Source organism: Ambystoma mexicanum, chromosome 6p (assembly GCF_040938575.1).
Source record: "Ambystoma mexicanum isolate Mex_15411 chromosome 6p, UKY_AmexF1_1, whole genome shotgun sequence".
NCBI lineage: Eukaryota > Metazoa > Chordata > Amphibia > Caudata > Ambystomatidae > Ambystoma > Ambystoma mexicanum.
Window position 1 is genome coordinate 167,595,865 of NC_090935.1, and position 19,377 is coordinate 167,615,241.

The window sequence follows — 19,377 nt, forward strand, 5'->3', positions numbered from 1 at the left end:
CACTTTAAAATTCTCCCAGTGTTAAAATTCTTGCCACTTCTGACTGCTACAACTTCATTGACTTTTTGTCTGGCTTATACTCGCCATATACTTGGTCGTTTCTTCCATACCTCTCGCTACTTCTACTGCTTGTTCAAGAGATAAGCAGCTTTTCTTGCACCCTACTGTTGTTTGTGCAGCGTACCAGTTGATCAGTAATAAGCGAGTCTGCCAAAGGTCCAAATTAACACGAGTGGCTCAGGGTCAGAAGTGCAGCAATAAATGTATCAACTGGTTCTTGAAGCTCTTGGCCCCTTTAAAAGAATGTATGCCTCTCGAAGGTGACGTTCTTCCTAGGCTCAAAGTGCAGTTGCAGTTTCCTGATCGCTACTGAAAACTGATCTACATCCCCTTGTCCTACTCCCATAGGTTCTGACAAGCCTTCTAAGACACTGCGTCCTTCAGTTCTCAAATTGTGCAGTAATACAGCATCCTTCCTGGCTGGGGCAAACTTTCCCCCCCCCATAGCAATCACTTAAGTGTTGAATAACGTCTTCCATCTGTCCCATCTGATGAGTGGTGTACCAGGTTCTGACAAAAAACGTGGAAGGGGAGACATGCTGAGAGCTGCCATTCTTGCATGTTGAACACAATATATTTGAACGCTGAACTATTAGATTTAACCTGTGATAAATTAGGTTACTGCTGCAAAGATGCACTCTGTCTGTAGCTTCACTCAGTGTTTCTTTTGTTGTGCTCCCTGTATTGAGTCTTTCCTGTTAAGATGCTTCTCAGTTTGAGCCTATTTTCCTCAATGTGGATGCAATCAGGAAGGCTAAGTGCCCCTCAGCTACAACATGCTGACTTTGGGCCCCCTGACCAGAATTTGCTCCTGGGAAGACACACTGCCCCCTTCCACACTCGCAGCCAATGCAGGAAAGCCCAACAAAAGGTCCTTGCCCCTCACTACCAGGCTTTACGGTAGGAGGAGCCCAACAAAAAGGTCCTTGCCACTCACTACCAGGTGTTACGGTAGGAGGAGGCAGCCTGGGCCTCAAAAAGTGGGCGGGGAGATATATTTGCCGCTTGCAACGAAACGAAAGGGGCTAGCAGCAGTGTTACTGTGCTCCGTTGGCCGCTGCGATGCCCAGGGTAAGGGCGGAGCGGCTTATCTGCGGTCAGCGGCTCACCAGTTCGCACCGCGTGGGGTCCATTAGGGTTGAGCCTGCTCTCTTCAATGGCCTCAGGTCCCTAAGATACAACCGTAGCATCCTGTGCTTCGTGTCCCTCTCATTGGCTCCCTGCCAATGCAAGCAGTCCGGTTAGAGAAGCAGTATCAATGTGTGGCGGGCCTGCCTCAGTACCTCGTCACCAATATGAAGAAAGGCGCAATGCAGGGAGATATGCTAAAGTAAGTCTTTATTCGAAACGGGCCCACCAAAATTGTGATGCCCAACCGTAAACTCTTAAATGCTGCGTTCCAGTTTCATGAGCCCGCAGAACTTTCAACGTAGCTTGTGAAACTGGAACACGAGCGCATATAAACAAAAACACACATCATTACAATATACCTGAATGTGTGGCAGTTTGTTCACTCTTCAACTGCTTAACATGGCATAAGTGAAAATCTATCTAACAACAGGATATGCAAATTGTATATCAATATGTATAATCCTGCTCTCATTTCCTTGTTAAATGTCATTGGAACTAATTCACTTCTATTGCTGGAGATGGTCTATGAGCAGGTATTGGACTATTTGACCTAAAGCATTTGACCTAATGACTAAATTGAACTTTTTTAAATGGGCCAAATTGACCTTTTTCTATTTGGTTCAAAATGAAATTCACTTACCTGGATTTATTTGTACTTACCCGGATTTCACTATTTTCTTTGATTGTTTTATTCAAAATGAATGACCTCTGAAACAAAGTATTTTTTTTATTTACAGTTCAATGTACAATTAGTTCACTCATAACTGCTTTCACATATAAATTAACAGTTCTTTCACTTTGCCACAAAGTTCACCGAGAAGGACATACAGTAGTCTGAAATAGTTCAATATTTATCCAAAAAGAAGTTATGATATCATTCAAGTGGGGGGTCTTGATGTGTCCATATCATCTATTTTATGAGATTGGATATAATCTCTCAAATCCGTTGGATTCTGTAAAGTAGAAGTATGCCCATTGAGGGTCACTTTGAGAATGGCTGGATGGATAATCCCATATCTAGCGTTTAACTGCCTGAGGAATGGTCTAAAGGAGAGGAGTTCCTTTCTTCTTGCTGCAGTTGAACTGAAAATGTTCTTGGCAACCCAAGCCAGCTGCTTAATTTGTTTGTCTGTCTCCATTATTACAGTGATGTGGGCCAGTATGAGAGTTCTGGGTAGATCAGTAGAATTATGAGCCAAGATAGTAGGACAAAATCAATGTGCTCTTTGGATGTTAATCTGCACTGATGCACTGATGCACTGATGCACTGATTCTGGCAGGTAAAGAATCTGAGGTAGAAAGGCATACAAGAAAGCAATAGGATTATGCTTTTCTATTCCTTCCGGAAGGCCAACTATACATAGATTATTTCTCCTATTTCTGTTTTAAAGATTCTCAGCCTGTGTTTGTAGGGAACTAATTTTAGTTTCCAGGTTAATTACCCTATTAGTGATATCTTCTGCGTCACTAACACGCCTTTCCACCTCATTCATCCGAGATTCAAATATGGACAATTTATTGTCGAGCTGCTGGAGTTTAGCATTGGTGTCCTCCATAAGGGTTTAAGAGCTCTTGTTTGAATGATGGGATCCAACGTGTCTTATTTATGTGTAGGAGAATCACTTTTCTCTCTCTTGACAGTAGTAGGTGTTGACGAGGATGTCTCATTTGTCTGTCCCTTTTTAGAAGCCATAGTACTCAAAAGTGTATATCACTGCAGATAGGAAAATTAGCTGTGTTAGTTCCCTTGGAGAGAGCAAAGAATCATCAAGCATGCAAAAGCAAACCTGTGGAATAATCCTTGAGCCCAGACAAATTATTGATTTGCTTGAGGGAGTGGTTAGAAGAAAATCATTAGTAGTAAGAAGCAGAAGCTTTATGAGGTGACATGAGACAAAAAGAAAAATAAAGCTAGTTCTCCCTTAAAAAGCAGTCATTATGCGGGCAAGCCCTTCCAAAGGGAAAGATTCTGGCAAAAAATCTCAAAAATAACTTAATATATTGTTAAAATTAGGACAATATTGATGTCAGGAGTTTATTTGTGAAGAAAGCCTGTGTTCTGAAGAAAACTTGTTACCAGTGTCAGCAGAGCTTCCTGCATCACAGAGGCCGAGCAGCGGACAGGAGACACCAGCAGCTTCCTTCATGGGACGACGCAGCTGCAGGCTCGGCCCAACGAAGGCTCCAAGTGAGGAAATGCGGCCGAAATGTAGCTGTTCAGAAGGAGCCATGGTCCCCCGGACGTTCAACAGCAGGAAATAGGCCACCAAGAAAGCAAAATATGAGCTAAGTGAAGAGGGATAAAGGCAGTGCCAATCCACCAGAGCAGCGTGCCGGAGCTAGGCAGCAATCTCTGTCGGGGCCAAGCCACGCACCCGCAATAAGGATCTTCTGACATATCTGTTCGGATATCTGTACAGATATAGGGCAATCACACCTTGTTTCTTATGGTCCATTCTCAGAGGATCGAGAGATTCACAGGAATGAAACTCCTCAGTGGTTTGCACCCAATTGGCCATATACAATATATGTTTATCCCTCTCTGGGTTACTCATAAGGTCAATGTCAGTTATTCCAATTTTAGTGAGCAACCCAGAACAGAATGGCAAACACTCTTTTAAATAGTAAGTGTTCTGACCAGAATTTGCCAGATTCAGATCTAAAAACAGGAAGTCTTTCACAGGTACCAGTAATTTTCTATAAAAAGATTATAGTCTCCAGTGTGCTCTAACCTCCAGTGAACACAAAACAAGTTGATAGCGTGAAACAGAAATGGGAAGGGAGTTTTGACTCAGCACAGCTTTCCAGATCAGACCTTCCAAACATATCAAAATCTTTAAAATCCACAGGTAAAAAGTTTAAATTCTGTATGAAATTCTAGGTAAAAGCTTTCATTCTTAAAATCTAACAATTGGTCTCACCGAACACTTACCAAATTTAGGATCTACATGCTTCATTTTGTTTACCATTGCCATTATGCATGCTCTAACCCATTCCTTTACTTTAGAAATACTGCATATGGAATGCACTGGAAAACCTAAATAAATAAAATTGTCCACCCTTTCTAGTACCTCTGTTACTAATCACTGTATATATGAAGATACCTTAGTCTTGATTGTTGTGTTCTGTGGGTTTTATTGCCAGAGTTTGCACTAGCATAGCCATTAAATGCATCCAGTAAGTATGGTAGACCTCGTTCTGTGCAAACGAATAAGAGAGGCGCTTCCGTGTAACTGAGCCACATTATTTTCAAATGGGCTAATTTAGGTGAAACAAATGATATTCCCCTATATCTTAGGTGTATAGATTAAATATACATGGCGCGAGAACGTAGCCTTGTCTAACACCTCATCGAACAAGAATCTTACCAGAAAGTGCACTGTCCTGATTTAGTCTGACTTGCATTGGGGAATTCTCGTGTAAGCCAATTATGTGCCTTAGTAAACCAAAAGGAATTCCCAACGCCTGTAGCTTCTTCGACAGGAGGTCCCAATTTACTCTGTCAAAAGCTGCAGTTAGATCAACTGTTGCAATGAATACTGAGGAGTATGATTTTTACCAGGCTGTGGCTTCAATACATTTCAATAAAAATAACTTTTAGAGACTTATGCATTATCTTCCAAAAACTGGTTCACAACTTTAGGATTATACCCGTCTCCTGTGCCCAATTCTCCACATGACGCGCAGCATGGCAGCAAACACCTTGCTTTCTGTGTCAAGAATAGAGATTGGCCGATAATTCCCTGATCATCTTTAGGTGCATTTTGTAAATTGGACCACATGTGCCATATGTCAGGTGGTCGGAAAATAATTTGTTTTTATCACATCTTTGAAAAGTTGGGCCAAAAGTACCACCCACTGAACACAAAATGACAAAGTTATTTCGGTCCCGAGGCCCTTGATATGCTAATTCTAACCAGAATTTCCAGGACTCGTTCTTTGTCCACTTCTAATTGCCAATCCACTGGATTCAATTCTAATTGAAAATTGATATTTAGAATATCCAATTCATATATCTTATCGAAATGGGCTACCCAAACCAGCTATGCCACTGCATTTAACTGCTCACATGATTATGAGGTTTCTATTCCATTCACAATACGCCAGAGTATTGAAATATTATTACTGCTCATCAACATTTAACCAGGCATTCACAGAAGGCAAGCTTTGCGTCTCTCTGCTAGTCTGTGTTTCTATTTCTTCCACCATGATGGGCACTTGTGTACTCCTGTTAACTTTAGTTACTGTGGCAGTAGGATTGTCTATATTGCCAGTCACTGAAGGAGACCTTTTTTCAGATCTAATAGTTGGTCCTGTTTGCTGATTTGTACTGCCATGACTGAGGGCTGTTTAGATAATGTATGTAAGAACTTGCTAGAGGATTGTTTATTGGTGTTTTTCCTCTTTGCTTCAACTTGGTCCTGTGTAACTTCATCTTCTTTTGCCATGTCCAATACTTTCCTGGTTTTCTGTTTCTTTCTTGCTTTCCTAGGTTGAACATTTTGAGTAAGGTCTTCTTCACCTGATGAAATTGTATGTTCAGCATTTAAGGATGTGGCTGTAGGCTGCGTGACCTCTTTGTGTGTATCAACCTCCCACTGTGTCTGTTGCAACATGTCTTCTGAGCTTTGGTTGCCTTTGCATACTTGGGTTTGTGTGCTACTCAGGCCACACATTGTTCCCACAAGTTAGGGGCACGGACTGACTCTCAGGTGCATTCATTAGATTTCCTCTGAGGTCCGCTGCTCCTAATTCCATCAGTGTCCTTTGGTTAGTTTTGTTTAAGTTCAAGAAGTATTTTATCTTTTGACAGATGCCCACATTATTGAATTTGAATACCAATAATTCCAATAATGTGGCCTGCATTTTGACTTCCACTTTTCGGCCTTCATGCAACAAACCAATGTAACCAGGATGCTCAGCGCCTGATTGATCTCTTCCAGCACCGGGTTTGGAGTCTCGTACCCCTCCTTATTTATGGACTGGTCCATGTTGTGTGACTCATTCGGTTTTCTCCTGCGTGGAGAGAGAGCTGGGGTCGTGTTATGTGTCGCAAAAAAATTAGAGTCATAGACCGAGATTTCGTTAGATCTGGAGAGGCATAAACCTCACACTGCCAGCCATTCATTGCATCTGTTTACCCAGTTAAGCTTTCTATTTCAAGCCCATCACTCTCACTGTAGACATCACTATGTGGTGTTGCAGGGACTTCTTGTCTTGCAGATCTTATTTGAGTCACATGCTTTTTTGAAAGGTCCGTCGCCTTTCCCCACACCGTGTTAAAGAAGGCGGTGATAATGCTGCCTTGGGCCACAGCTATTACCTTTACAACCACCATGTCTCACCGTTCTCTCTGCTCACACATGCCCAGCCCAGTTGGAGCTGCTACCTCTACACTTGAGGGTCTTTCTCCTGGAGATAGAGGAAACGTGAGGTCAAAGGCCAAGTGCATTAGTTTCAAGTCTGTAATTGTCCATCTGTCCGGTCCTGGACCATATCCACATTCAGCAATTGTCTTGGCTCCACTCCTAAGGTACATGGGTCAAAAATGACTCTGGTGGATGTACAGGAATAATAGCCATGAGGGGAAAGCACACACTTTCTCAAGTCAATAATTACAGGAATACAAAACTATTATGAGGCTTGAATCAATGAGAGTGGCACTCACACTGCACTTCCATTTAAAAGTCTCTCTGATCTCGAGCCATGCTGTGCCTTCTGATGAACACTGCCAAATGTACTGCACACACAGTGCATGTCCGCGGTGTGTATTACTATTTGAGTAGTTTCAGTCTCCACCTCCAAACCAGTAGACAGTTTTGAAAGACTCCACTACACCTGGACTCGCAAAAAGTTAAACATGGTCTCCTGCCAGGTACTGCCAAACACACTTCACAATGTATTTTGGAAGGATTGATTGCTATCACAATGAAGCCTAGGGATATTTATCACTGGCTGAAGTGAGGTTTAGACTCATCCAAGCCCATTTCATCCAATCCACTTTATATGATTCCTGCTTGGAGGGGTAGTGCAGGATTACAAACTCTGTGTTGCTGGTGTTAATTAAGCACTTGCCATCCATATATGAATGGTTCTATTTGTGTACTGGTGTATTGCGATGTTGGGGTCATCTAGGAGTGAGCACAGGGTTTCCATCTAGAGAATAAAGATGCCCAGTGATAGATGAGCACCCGTAGGCACTCCACAGGTAATGTGGCAGCATTCAGACCTGATAGAGCCCACCTCGACAGCCTGGTGCCTGCCAGATAGGTAGGATGTGAGCCATCCATTTTTGGACTGTGGCAAGATGCCACTACTGGGTGCAAGGAGTGGGAGTAGTGTGTGATGGTCAACCATGTCCAAGGCAGCTGTGTTGTTCAGGAGGACTATCCGGCATAGGTCTCAAATTATCCAAAGGGCATCATAAACCACATGGATGGTGCCTGTTTCAGTGTAGAATTTGGTGTGGAAGTCGAATGATTGCTATCCTGCAACAGACCAATTTGTCAATTTTCACAAGAAGTTGGTTAGCAACTACTTTCTCAAGGAGCTTGTCAATCCTCTGGTTTGTGGGCCTTGCTCTAGCATTTCTCACAGACTTAATTAACTGTTTGCTGATAGAGAGTTCTTTAGTGTACCATGTGTGGACAGTGTGCTTCTTGTGCTGCACAATATATCTGGAACAAACATATCTGTGAATTCCTTTAAAGATTGGCTAAAAGTTTCTAAGAGCACAGTGAGATTAAAAGAGGCAGGGAAGTTGGCAAAACTGTTATCCAGTTGGTCTGCTTGAAAACATTTCTAGAAGTGAAGTGCCGCCATGTCCTTTGTCTACTGTTAGGGAGTGTTGTAAGCTGAATGAGATGGCTGCATGGTCTCACCACTTGAGCGTAATGGGATCCATGCAGTTCACGGGGGGGAGGGGTAGAGGATAAGATGAGAGCATCACTCTTTGTGGCAGATAGTACTCATTTGGTAATGTCAGAGACTCTGAAAGGCACAGAACTGTGTCTCTGGTGTTTTTGGTTGGTCATGTAAGGTACTGAAGCTGCAGAAAATAATCCTGTATTCTCATCTTGGACGTTTCGGCACCTGTGGTGTGTCTGTAGATGGTGGTAAAGAGTCATGAAAGAAAGGGGCAGAGGTAAGTGGGTAGGTGAGGCATATTGTGCATACACCAGACTCACAAGCACCAGCTAACCAATTGCACAGGAAACGTCTTGAAGACAACTTCAGGAAGGAAGAAAAGGAGTGAGGTAAAGAAAAGAAGAGGTCCCAAAACATTAACTTTGATTAGGGATGGGAGGGGCATAGGTCTCATGTCCTAGATGCACTTGTGCCAGATGACCAATGACCAGATGAAATCTTAGTTGCAGCAGCACTTTTCATCTTTTTCACTTCTGGGTCCAGTACTACTGGTTGCACCAGGTAAACCAGAACATGAGTACTGTGGGAGACTAAGTCAACATAATTGTGATGTTTTCATCCCTTGAGGTGGACATTCTTTGCTTACTACAGCTTGATTCCTCGCTCCTGTTTTCACTGAGGCTTCTCAGGAAATTGGCCATTGAGTGATTGGTTGAACAACAGGGAGGAGGTAAAGAAAATATAACTATGCACTCACTAGGTACCTGCAGTTGTCATTGTTCGGTGGGCTATAGACATATATATATATATTATATTACATGGCCACAGTTGTGGCCATGTAGTTATGGTTAAGTTGCTGTTTCCATAGGGTCACTCTGAATTTTTTTGCAAAGTTTGGTGAGGATTCGTCCAGGGGGGCAAAGGTATAGGGGGGGTCCCAAAACTTTTTTTTTTTCCATAGACTGAATGGGAAAAAAAATTTGCTCGCGTCTACAGCCCAAACCGCCAGACGGATTTTCACCAAATTTGGACCAGGAGCAGCGGCTTGGTCCCGAAAATCCGTCCAGTAGTTTTTTTTAAAATGACCAAAAAGTAGGTAAAAAAAATTAGTGATATCTGTGTTCAGTCCGCGGACACACTTCCCTGTTCGCTCCGCGGACAGTGTCCTGATTGGCCAATCGGCTTGCGTGATGTTCGCGGACATGCAACGTGTTCGCTGATTGGACGGCATGGAGCGTGAAGCGCGTCAGATTTTCGGTAGCGCCCGCCATCTTGGATTCGCGGTCGTCCGCGGACAGCGCGGTGAAACTTTGTCCAAAATTTGTATTTAGTAGAGTGTGTTGGTGTGTAGGAGTGTTTGGGGAGGGTGGGAGTGTATGAGATAGGATGAAAGTTGTGTTTTTTATGTGTTAGACATTCTTTTTGTGTTCGATTTGTCTGCGGACATCACGGGTGTTCTGAAATGTTCTAAATATACTGAATGGGGGGTGTTCTGAGGACTCAATATGTGTCCGTTCTGTTCGCAAGCAAACTGAAACTGTTCTAAGAACACTCGCAGTATCCTGAAATGTTCGCAAATACACAAAATGGGGGTGTTCTGAAGACGTTGTCGAACACTCGCTGTGTCCTGAAATGTTCGCAAATATGAATGGGGGTTGTGGCTGACAAGTTGAATGTGTTCTAAGAACACTTGCGGTGTCCTGAAATGTTCGCAAATAAACTAAACAAAATGGGCGTGTCCTGAGGACGCTGTCCGTATTGTTCTCTGTCAAGTTGAATGTGTTCTAAGAACACTCGCGGTGTCCTGAAATGTTCGCAAATAAACAAGATGGTGGTGTTCTGAAGACGCTTCTAATAACACTCGCGGTGTCTGGGGTATGTTCGTAGGGGTGTCTTGAAGACGCTGTCCGTATTGTTCTCTGTCAAGTTGAATGTGTTCTAAGAACACTCGCAGTGTCCTGAAATGTTCGCAAATAAACAAAATGGGGGTGTTCTAAAGACATTTCTAAGAACACTCCCGGTGTCCTGGAATGTTCGTAGGGGGTGTCCTGAAGGCGTAGTCCGTATTGTTCACTGGCAAGTTGAATGTGTTCTAAGAACACTCACAGTGTCCTGAAATGTTCGCAAATAAACAAAATGGGGGTGTCCTGAGGAGGCTGTCCGTATTGTTCTCTGTCAAGTTGAATGTGTTCTAAGAACTCTCGTGTTGTTCTGAAATGTTCGTAGGGGGTGTCCTGAAGATGCTGTTTGTATTGTTCTCTGTCAAGTTGAATGTGTTCTTAGAACACTCATGGTGTCCTGAAATGTTCGCAAATAAACAAAATGGGGGTGTTCTGAGGACACTGTCCATATTGTTCGTTGTCAAGTTGAATGTGTTCTAAGAACACTCGCGGTGTCCTGAAATGTTCGCAAATAAACAAGATGGTGGTGTTCTGAAGACGCTTCTAAGAGCACTCGCGGTGTCCGGGGAATGTTCGTAGGGGGTGTCCTGAGAACGCTGTCCGTATTGTTCTCTGTCAAGTTGAATGTGTTCTAAGAACACTTGCAGTGTCCTGAAATGTTCGCAAATAAACAAAATAGGGGTGTCCTGAGGACACTGTCCGTATTGTTCGTTGTCAAGTTGAAAGTGTTCTAAGAACTTATCACGTTGTTCTGAAATGTTCTAAGGGGGTTTCCTGAAAACGCTGTCCGTATTGTTCGCTGGCAAGTTGAAAGTGTTCTAAGAACACTCATAATGTCCACGGACATTAAAAGTTTCCATAGACCATAGTTGAAATGTTTGACTCTATGGATGTGATATGCTGCGGTGGTTGTTGCCAGGGCATAGAGTCTTGGGTGCATGGCCATTTGGCCATGCACCCAAGACTCTATGCCCTGGCAACAACCACCGCAGCATATCACATTCATATTTGCTTATAAGCTTTTGGAGTATTGTAACAGTTCATTTTTGTTTTAACACAAGTTTACTTAGGGTTTAAATACAGTTTAGTTATCAAATTTTGGTTTTAAGAACATCAAATAAGCGTTTGTAAGATTTCCTGGTAATCTCTGCTTTAGAGTAATGGTACTATCATTACATTCAAACCATCCACATTTCTTTTTTATATATGCAGTGTAGTGCCCTGAATTGGTTGGTCCTCCTGTGTGGTAGATTATACCTATTGTTGTGAAGGTTTTCTTACCAAGTGATACTTGACCATGTGTGAATCCAGTCAGCTTGCAGTTGTTTTTGGTACCATCTGCATTGTAACGTAGAAGCATTAGTATTACGTATTTACTATGTGTTTGTATTACTAACGTGGAGCGATTATCTGAATGGCAGGTAGAGTATAATCTACCATGGTTTGCATTTTGTACAAGTCGCTGAAATGGAATGGATTCACAATTTGGTATTGATATATATATATGAAGCGTTCATTGGGGATTTCTTCTTGTGTCACATTGTTAAAGAGAGTGCATGTATGTTTCCACATGTATGAAATCTGAAAGATTTCATTTATAGGTATGTTTTTGTTTTCCAGTACTTGTAGTAAGTACATTAGAAATTCTTGTGGCTCTTCCTGTGAATTTATAGTGAACATCACCATTCCAGCACAGTAGTCCAATTGTTGTCTTATTCCATAAACACTATACGTGTTGCCAGGATTGTTTGCTGCATTTATGTGAGGTACTAACATTTGCAAACACAATGGGTCTGTACAGTGTAAGTAAATGTTGTCAACAATTGATGGTAGTTGAAATAGAATATTCATTGCTACATTTGCGTAGCAACTTACACCAACTATATTTGAGAATTTAAATGGTCCAGGTAGTTCTTTATCTAACTGCTTTTTTTGGAGTTTGTCTTCCTTCTTTAAAGAAGTACCTGGTTTACTTTCCCTAATTGATTCTTTTTTGCTTGTGGTACTTGGTGAAGTATTAGTTTCTTTTACTCTCTTTGGAGGATTTGCAGTGACATCCTGTTGCATTTCTGTTTGATTTATTTTTCTTTTATAGCGTTTTACTTTTTGTGGAACAGAATATGTGTTTAGGTGGGGGGTGTATAGTGAGCAAAGTCTATTGTATTCTAAAATGCAAGGAATATTAGCGTTTATTTTACTTGGATCAAAGTTGATTAGAAATAGACTGTCAAGTGTACATAAGCGTGATAGTGCTACATAGCTCATGCCTTCTTTAAAGACTGTGTTACCAATATCTATCATTGCATTGTCTAGGGTAAGACCTTGTGATTCATGAATCGTGACTGCGTATGCAAGAGTTAGAGAAAATTGTTCTCTGCGTACATACATATCTTTGAAGAGAAGGAATCTAGCTGTTGAGCGTCCTATCCTTTTTACTTCTGAAAGTTTGTCAAAGAGTATATTGACAAACTGAATTTTGTTTTCGCGTGGGTATGTTTGAAAGCCAACAACTGTACCCAGTGCTCCATTAACTAGTCCTTGGTCCACGTCAAGGTTACGTTTAAGCATTACTCTGCAATTTAAGGATAATTTTAACATCTTTTCTAAGCCTGCTGTGTTTGAGATTGATTTTTCTAAACTATTTAGGGGTCGATTCATGGAGCAAACGTGCGCCAAAAATCCCAGCGCAAGCAGGCGCAAGGTGGCGCAAGCGTGAGAAACCCAGCGCACGCGCACCTGTGCGATTCAAGGAAGATGCTGCGCGTGTTTCCCGCTGTCCGTGTGCCAAATCCTTGCATGGAGCATGCCGGCACACACTCCACCAAACGGCGTGCGCTGTGCGCACAGCAAAAGCGCACATAGAGCGGCGCACACAACCAAAGTGGGCGGAACAGTGGGCGTAACACGCGGAATGGAGAATAATGCATGAAAAAGAAGGCGTAACTGGGGAAGTACTGCACGGAACTACACGGAGCGCCCACACGCCCGCCAACAACCCGTATTCATGGATTCGAACACGGGAAACCCGCGCACGGCAAAAGAAGCACACAGGTGTCAACGCGTCCGCCACACGAAGGCAGGCAGAAGCATCCCCACGCACAGTATAAAAGTGCGCGCAAACAACAAACACGTATACACAGCTACGCTGAATGCCCCATTTGTCGCAGCACTGATCGTGGGACACCGCAGGAGGAGGAGAATAGCCAGGGCACGCATTCTCGCACCACAGACAAGCCTTTTTGGGATGCCTGACGACCAGGTCTACGGCAGGTATAAGTTTCCACCCCACATCATCCTAGACCTGGTCAGGGAGTGGGAAGATGACCTTACATCCCCCACCCTTTGCTCCCAAGCATTAAGCCCCTTGGAGAAGCTGCTCAATGTCCTGCATTTTTTGGCCACTGGGTCATTTCAGCGGACTACTGCCATAGTGGGTGGGGGTCTCACAGGCCACGCAGTCACGCTGCCTACACCAGGTACTGGCAATCATGACAGCGAGCCCCTCCGTCCGCAGGCACATATACATGCCCAGAACACCCGCAGAAAGGCAGGCCGTTGTCCTGGATTTTTTCAGGGTGGCACACTTCCCCAAAGTGCTCGGTGCCATAGATTGCACCCATGTGGCCCTACGTCCACCTAGGGCCACTGAGCACATCTACCGAAACCGCAAGCACTGGCATTCCATCAATGTACAGGTGGTATGCGATGCAAAGGGAATCATCACCTCTGTCTATGCAAACTACACTGGCTCCACCCATGACAGTTTCATATACAGAATGTCCGCCCTGAGCCGGGCCCTGGAAGCTGGGCAGCATGGCGACACCTGGCTCCTAGGTGAGTACATATGCCCTTGCACATGCATGCATGTCACACACACACACACACAAATAAACAAACCCCAATAATCACAACCATTTACACCTCCCCAGGGGGCAGTGCCTACCCTCTGAGCAACCACATGATGATGCCAATCCGGAACCCCACCACACCACCCCAGGTAAGATACAACGCCGCCCATATTGCAACCAGGGCCATAGTGGAGCGCACATTCGAGGTGCTCAAGTCACGTTTCCGCTCCCTTGACCGCTCTGGCGGGCAGCTACTCTATGCACCACCAGTAGTGTGCAGGATCATTGTGGCAGCATGTGTCCTGCACAATGTTGCAACACGGCAGGGCATCCCGGTGGACATGGTGGTGCCCCCACATCCCCAACCACAGGCACAGGCGCTGCCCATGGGAGGGGACAGGGCACGTGGCGAGGAAGCCCGGACCCAGCTTGTGGCCACATTTTTCACCTAAACTCCCACCCCTGCGGAGTGCACACAGGCCTGGCACATACCAGGTGACAATCGATGATAACAAAGAGACAGTCAACTGTCACAACCCTACCACCCTGAGATAGTTGCCATGGAAGTGCCACATTGTCTGCATCCCTGGCTACTTAAACACAAGCTATCCTGTGTGACCAAAAGGCACACATATGACATGACATGATATGGCCTATACACAAGTATTTCAAGGTGCGATGAGGCAGGGAGGGGGGAACAAGGGAAGACAGACAACGGTACTACTAGGCCAGGTGTCATTTAGATTGTACAAGTGCAGGGGTAGGGGGAAGGGAAAAGTGCAAGGGGAAGGGGAGGGGGGAAGTGCAGTACAGGGTAAGTAGACCAAAAAACAAATACATAGGCCAGCTGGTGGCAACTGCAATGGTAAGTGCAGACAAGTGCTGGGAAGGGGGGGCTGTAGGGATAGAGAGACAGTCCCGCAGTGCAGGGGTTGCCAGGGAGGCAGTGCAAGTGGAGAGTGGCTGGGCCAGGGACCGAGGTCGGTGAGGGTGGCCCAGTTGCAGATCCAGTGCAGTTCCAGTGAAGAATTTAGCAAGGGAGAGGCAGAGACAAAGCAGAAGCAAAGAGGAAGGTCTTGAGGTGCTTCCTGAACCGGAGATGGTTCTCCTCAAGTTCCAGTGAGGCAGGAAGGCTTTTCCAGTGGGAGGGCCCTGCCGCGGAGAGAGATCTACCCCCAGCTAGTTGCTTTGAGAAGCGGATGACCCTGACATGCAAGGTGTGAATCACACACTCCTGCAAAACAGGCCATGGCCATCACTGTTATGTCACTCAAACCCTCCCAAACCACAACATGACATGGCAAGCAATACCCATACACCAACACAGTAACAATAAGGTACACATTGCCATGTCCAAAATGTACAGTGGCATCAGACAATGATGCCTGACCTGGAATCAGTTGAAATTACTGACCAACAACCTCCCACTCCAAATAAGTCATTTCCAAATGCATTACAAGAGTTGTAGACGTAACATAACAATGAATGCCTGTCTACATGCACATTGTGCATTGCAAAATCAACACTGCAGCTTCTGTGTGCTGTGTCCTACTCCTGCAACACACTGCTCAGCGTACAGCACAGTGAACAGCCATTGTGGGTGATGCACACCCTGAGCATCTCATCTAAGCGACAGACCACATCAAAAAGCAAATTAGGCATGTACAGGATCCATAATTGGTCACAGAACATGTGCTGCAGGGACACAGTGGGCACCAGAAGGCAAACAGTGTACACATGGATATGCAAGGGTGGTTGTACATGTAGTGCATCAGAATGCAAGTGTGTGGGTCAGCAAGGACATGCACTCAACATATGCATGTGCAATCAAGTGACCATCAGTGTTCTCTACACATCACATGTGAACATTCACCATGTGTACACCCCATCATGTCAAACCACAACTATCCCCTCGCACCTGAAAGGTAAACACAACACATGAACAGGCATTGATCAGCAGAACACAACATGTACATCGGATACCACCATCACAATGTCAGGGTTCCCATCACACTGCAGGGTAAGGCAACTATCAATAACACCCCCCCCTCCCTCACAAATGACTATGACCCACTGAACAACTGCACCTGGGTCATGGAGCCTTCAACCCTCAATTCCACATGGCCACAGGATCACCTTTCCCCTTCGTCACCATCTCCCACCTTGTGTGTAAAAAGGTGCCTGCACCCTCAGAATCCACACTCATTTCCAAAATCACAAAATCCAAGCCAGAAAAATGAACCAGAACACCCTCCAGTAGATGACTTGACGTAGCAGTACCTCACAAAGGCCAAATACTACCACAATGATGCAACAACCAAGGTAGCACAGTAAAACAATGTCACAACAGGATGTGAACCATGTGTGGTACATAACATAGAATGATGCACCATGAACGGATGTGTACTGTCAGAGGTCCCGTGTACAGGTGCGGGAGTGTCATGAAACAACCACCCCCACCGTGTCCCGGGTGCCTGCAAGGTCAAACTCACACAGGCCCCTGAGACCCTGGTGGGGAAGGAGGGTCAGGGATATGCAGTCGGGACAGGTGTTGGCACACTGGATAACTGGAATAAGTGGCAGGAGAGGGGAGGAGGAATGACACATGAAAGTAGGGAATGCACAAAAATGTACTACCTGCATGAACACATACACAATCCGAACAAACTTGGACATCATTGTCATGGCCTTCTGTAGTTCAGGCTTAGGAGTGTCACCAACCACCCCCTCTAGGGTTTTGGCGCCTGCAAGTTTGGGGCTTACACAGGCATCCGCAACCCCAGCGGGGAAAGAGGGTTAGGGAACGTTGCTTGGATAGGTACGGGAAGCAGGAACACCGGGTAGAGGGTACAGGGTTCAAAACTGCATAGGATTCTGGGTGATTAGGGGGAAAAAAACATACCAAATTGAATTACAAATTCATCCATGCATTAGTGCACCCCCCAGCAAGCCTATGCAGAGCAGTTTGAAAGAAAAACAACAAGACACTTAGCTCTGGTTTTGAGTGCTGGCCTCCTGCCTGCGCACTCTCAGGTCCGGTTACAGGAGCACTGCAATGCTGCAAAGAGAGCCACAGTCAACAACCTGTATGTGCCAATTACACAAAAACACACCACCAAACATGCTCCATAGCAACAAACTACTCTACAAACAGACAATCTGGTGTAGATGCTTTGTACCCATATATAACATTACCCCTGTGATGGGTCATACACAGTCAATGCAGTAAGTCAGCCGCCGGTGGGTGCGTGGCAAATGGAACACCAATGTGTCACAATTCACACAACATGCAATGTTCCCTGGGTAAGCAGACATACCCATATAGCAAGCCATGACTTCAGAGCAAGTTGTGTACCACCATGACCGAAACAAAGTTGGCAGTGCATTCATCAAAATGTACATGGAAATGAAATGCACTGCACCCGAGTATGTCCCTTGCTGTATGTCCCTGTGAGCTGCCCCTTTCCATGTCTCGGAAGGCTACATGGTTGATAAAAGTGCCTCAATGGACCTTGGTGTACCGGAGGGTATGTGCCACTGCCCCTGCAGATGTCCCAGACAACCTTACAATCAACAGCCATCAGTCCACCAACACATCTGAGCTGCATTGTGTGCTTCAACACCAATATTCGTCCAAGCTCACCCTCAGTGCTGTGACTAAGCATGCATGTGCAACTCGCCTGGTGCAAGCTTTGCTGTGTTGTGGCCCCCCTGTGCTGCTCACCTTGCCTGGAGTTCCTTGGAACACGTCAGCAGTTTTAGGATGTAGGTCTGCAATCCCTGTGCCTCTGCTTGTGCACACATGTGCATGTGGGCACCAACAAACGTGTCCAGAATTCAGACGTCCAATGGTCCATGTCTGCTGGCAAAGGTGCTCTGGAGGCTCATCCCCCTGCAGAAAGGGCATGAAACACATGATTAATGCTTCAAAGTCATCTGTGTGTGTCTCTTCAGGCATCTCATTACTTGACCATGTCAGAGAGTCACATCAGAAATCAAACCATCAGTCCGTCTTTCACATCCAAAGTGTGGAACACTATCTACGGCATGAATTGCAACAAGCACGTGTACAGTAAAGATAAGAAACATACTACACAATGCACAGCAATGAATGTACACATTAATCATGAAACACCCCATCTAGCAAAAGCTGAACAGTGGACAATGACACCAAAATCATCCCCACTAGGGGTGTAAACACAAGTCACACAGCACCAGACATGCCACAGATATGACAGTCGAAAGCCCTTGTGTAAAAGGTTGTGACACCGAACCATCCTTGCGAGCCCATGGATAAGGGAGGCAGGAGTGGCATATGTGAGTCAAGGACCCCAAGCAGCAAACACATAAACAAGACAAGCCTGAAGGGCCCAGCTGGAACAGACAGTGGATGCCTTCAAAAGCCACAAAGCACCGCACCGTCACATGAAAGCACAATTTTAAACTATATTAACTAATTACACTAACTATGGAAAACCTACATTACCTAATTAAACTAACTATCAAACAGAAACTAACTAAACTAAAAGAAAAATCAAAAATGGCCACATACGACCCGGGGGGGAGGGGAGGCACCCAGGAGGGGGGAGGTACAGGGTGCTGCTCAACACCCACATGCGATGATGCTGAGCCAAAAAAAAAAACTCCATGGGCTCAACGCCTGCACAGCCCGACCTATGTGGGAGATAGATGGTCGTCCGAGTCTGGCTCATCCTGTAAAGGAGGACATGGCACAGTAGCCTGGCCACACCTAGCCGCAGCTTGCCCCTCGTCGGCAGCAAGTCCGCCGGGCGGGTGAGCCTGGTTCTGTGTGGCGATGTGACGTAGGTCTGCATGCAGAACCTCACGTGATACACGTGCTTCCTCTTGCAAGGTAGCACGTGTAACACGGAGTTCCTCCTGCAAGGCCTGGCTGGACAACCGCTGCACCTCCCGGCAAGCCTGTAGCTCAGCCGAGATGGTACGCTCAAGCTGTGCAAACCTCTCCTCTGCCCGCTGCCTCTGGGACATCATAAGGACACCCAGAGTGGATTTGAGGGAAGCATACTCCTCCCTCAGGGCATCCATGTGCGCCTCTGCGTGAGCAGCAATTGCTTGACGCAGAGACGACATTTCAGCCTGGCGTGCCCTGTCTGAGGCCGCCATGCCCAGCCTGAGCGAGCGGGCCGTGGGCCGTGCCGCCTGCTGCTGGAGAAGCACCTGACTAGCAGGGGGGAGCACAGATCGGGCCACACGCTCCATGCTCTCAGCGATGTTATCCATTGCTGCCCCCTGCCGTTCGGAATTGGCAGTCATGTCTTGCTCCCACTCAGTATACTGCGGTTTCGCGCGGTGACCGCGTTGCCGGGCTTAACTCCTGCGGGACCCAAGGACCGGGGGTCCTCGCTGTGTTGGCACCGCCTGCGGCTGCACGACTACATGCCCCCGTCGACGTGATGTCCCAGGCACATCAGTGACTGGTGTGGATGTCACCTGCGTCCCGATCCACCACGGGCGGAGGAACCAAGACTGTCTGATTCCTCAGTGCAGGTGTCGCGGACAGAGGAGTGTCCACATCAGAATCACTCACC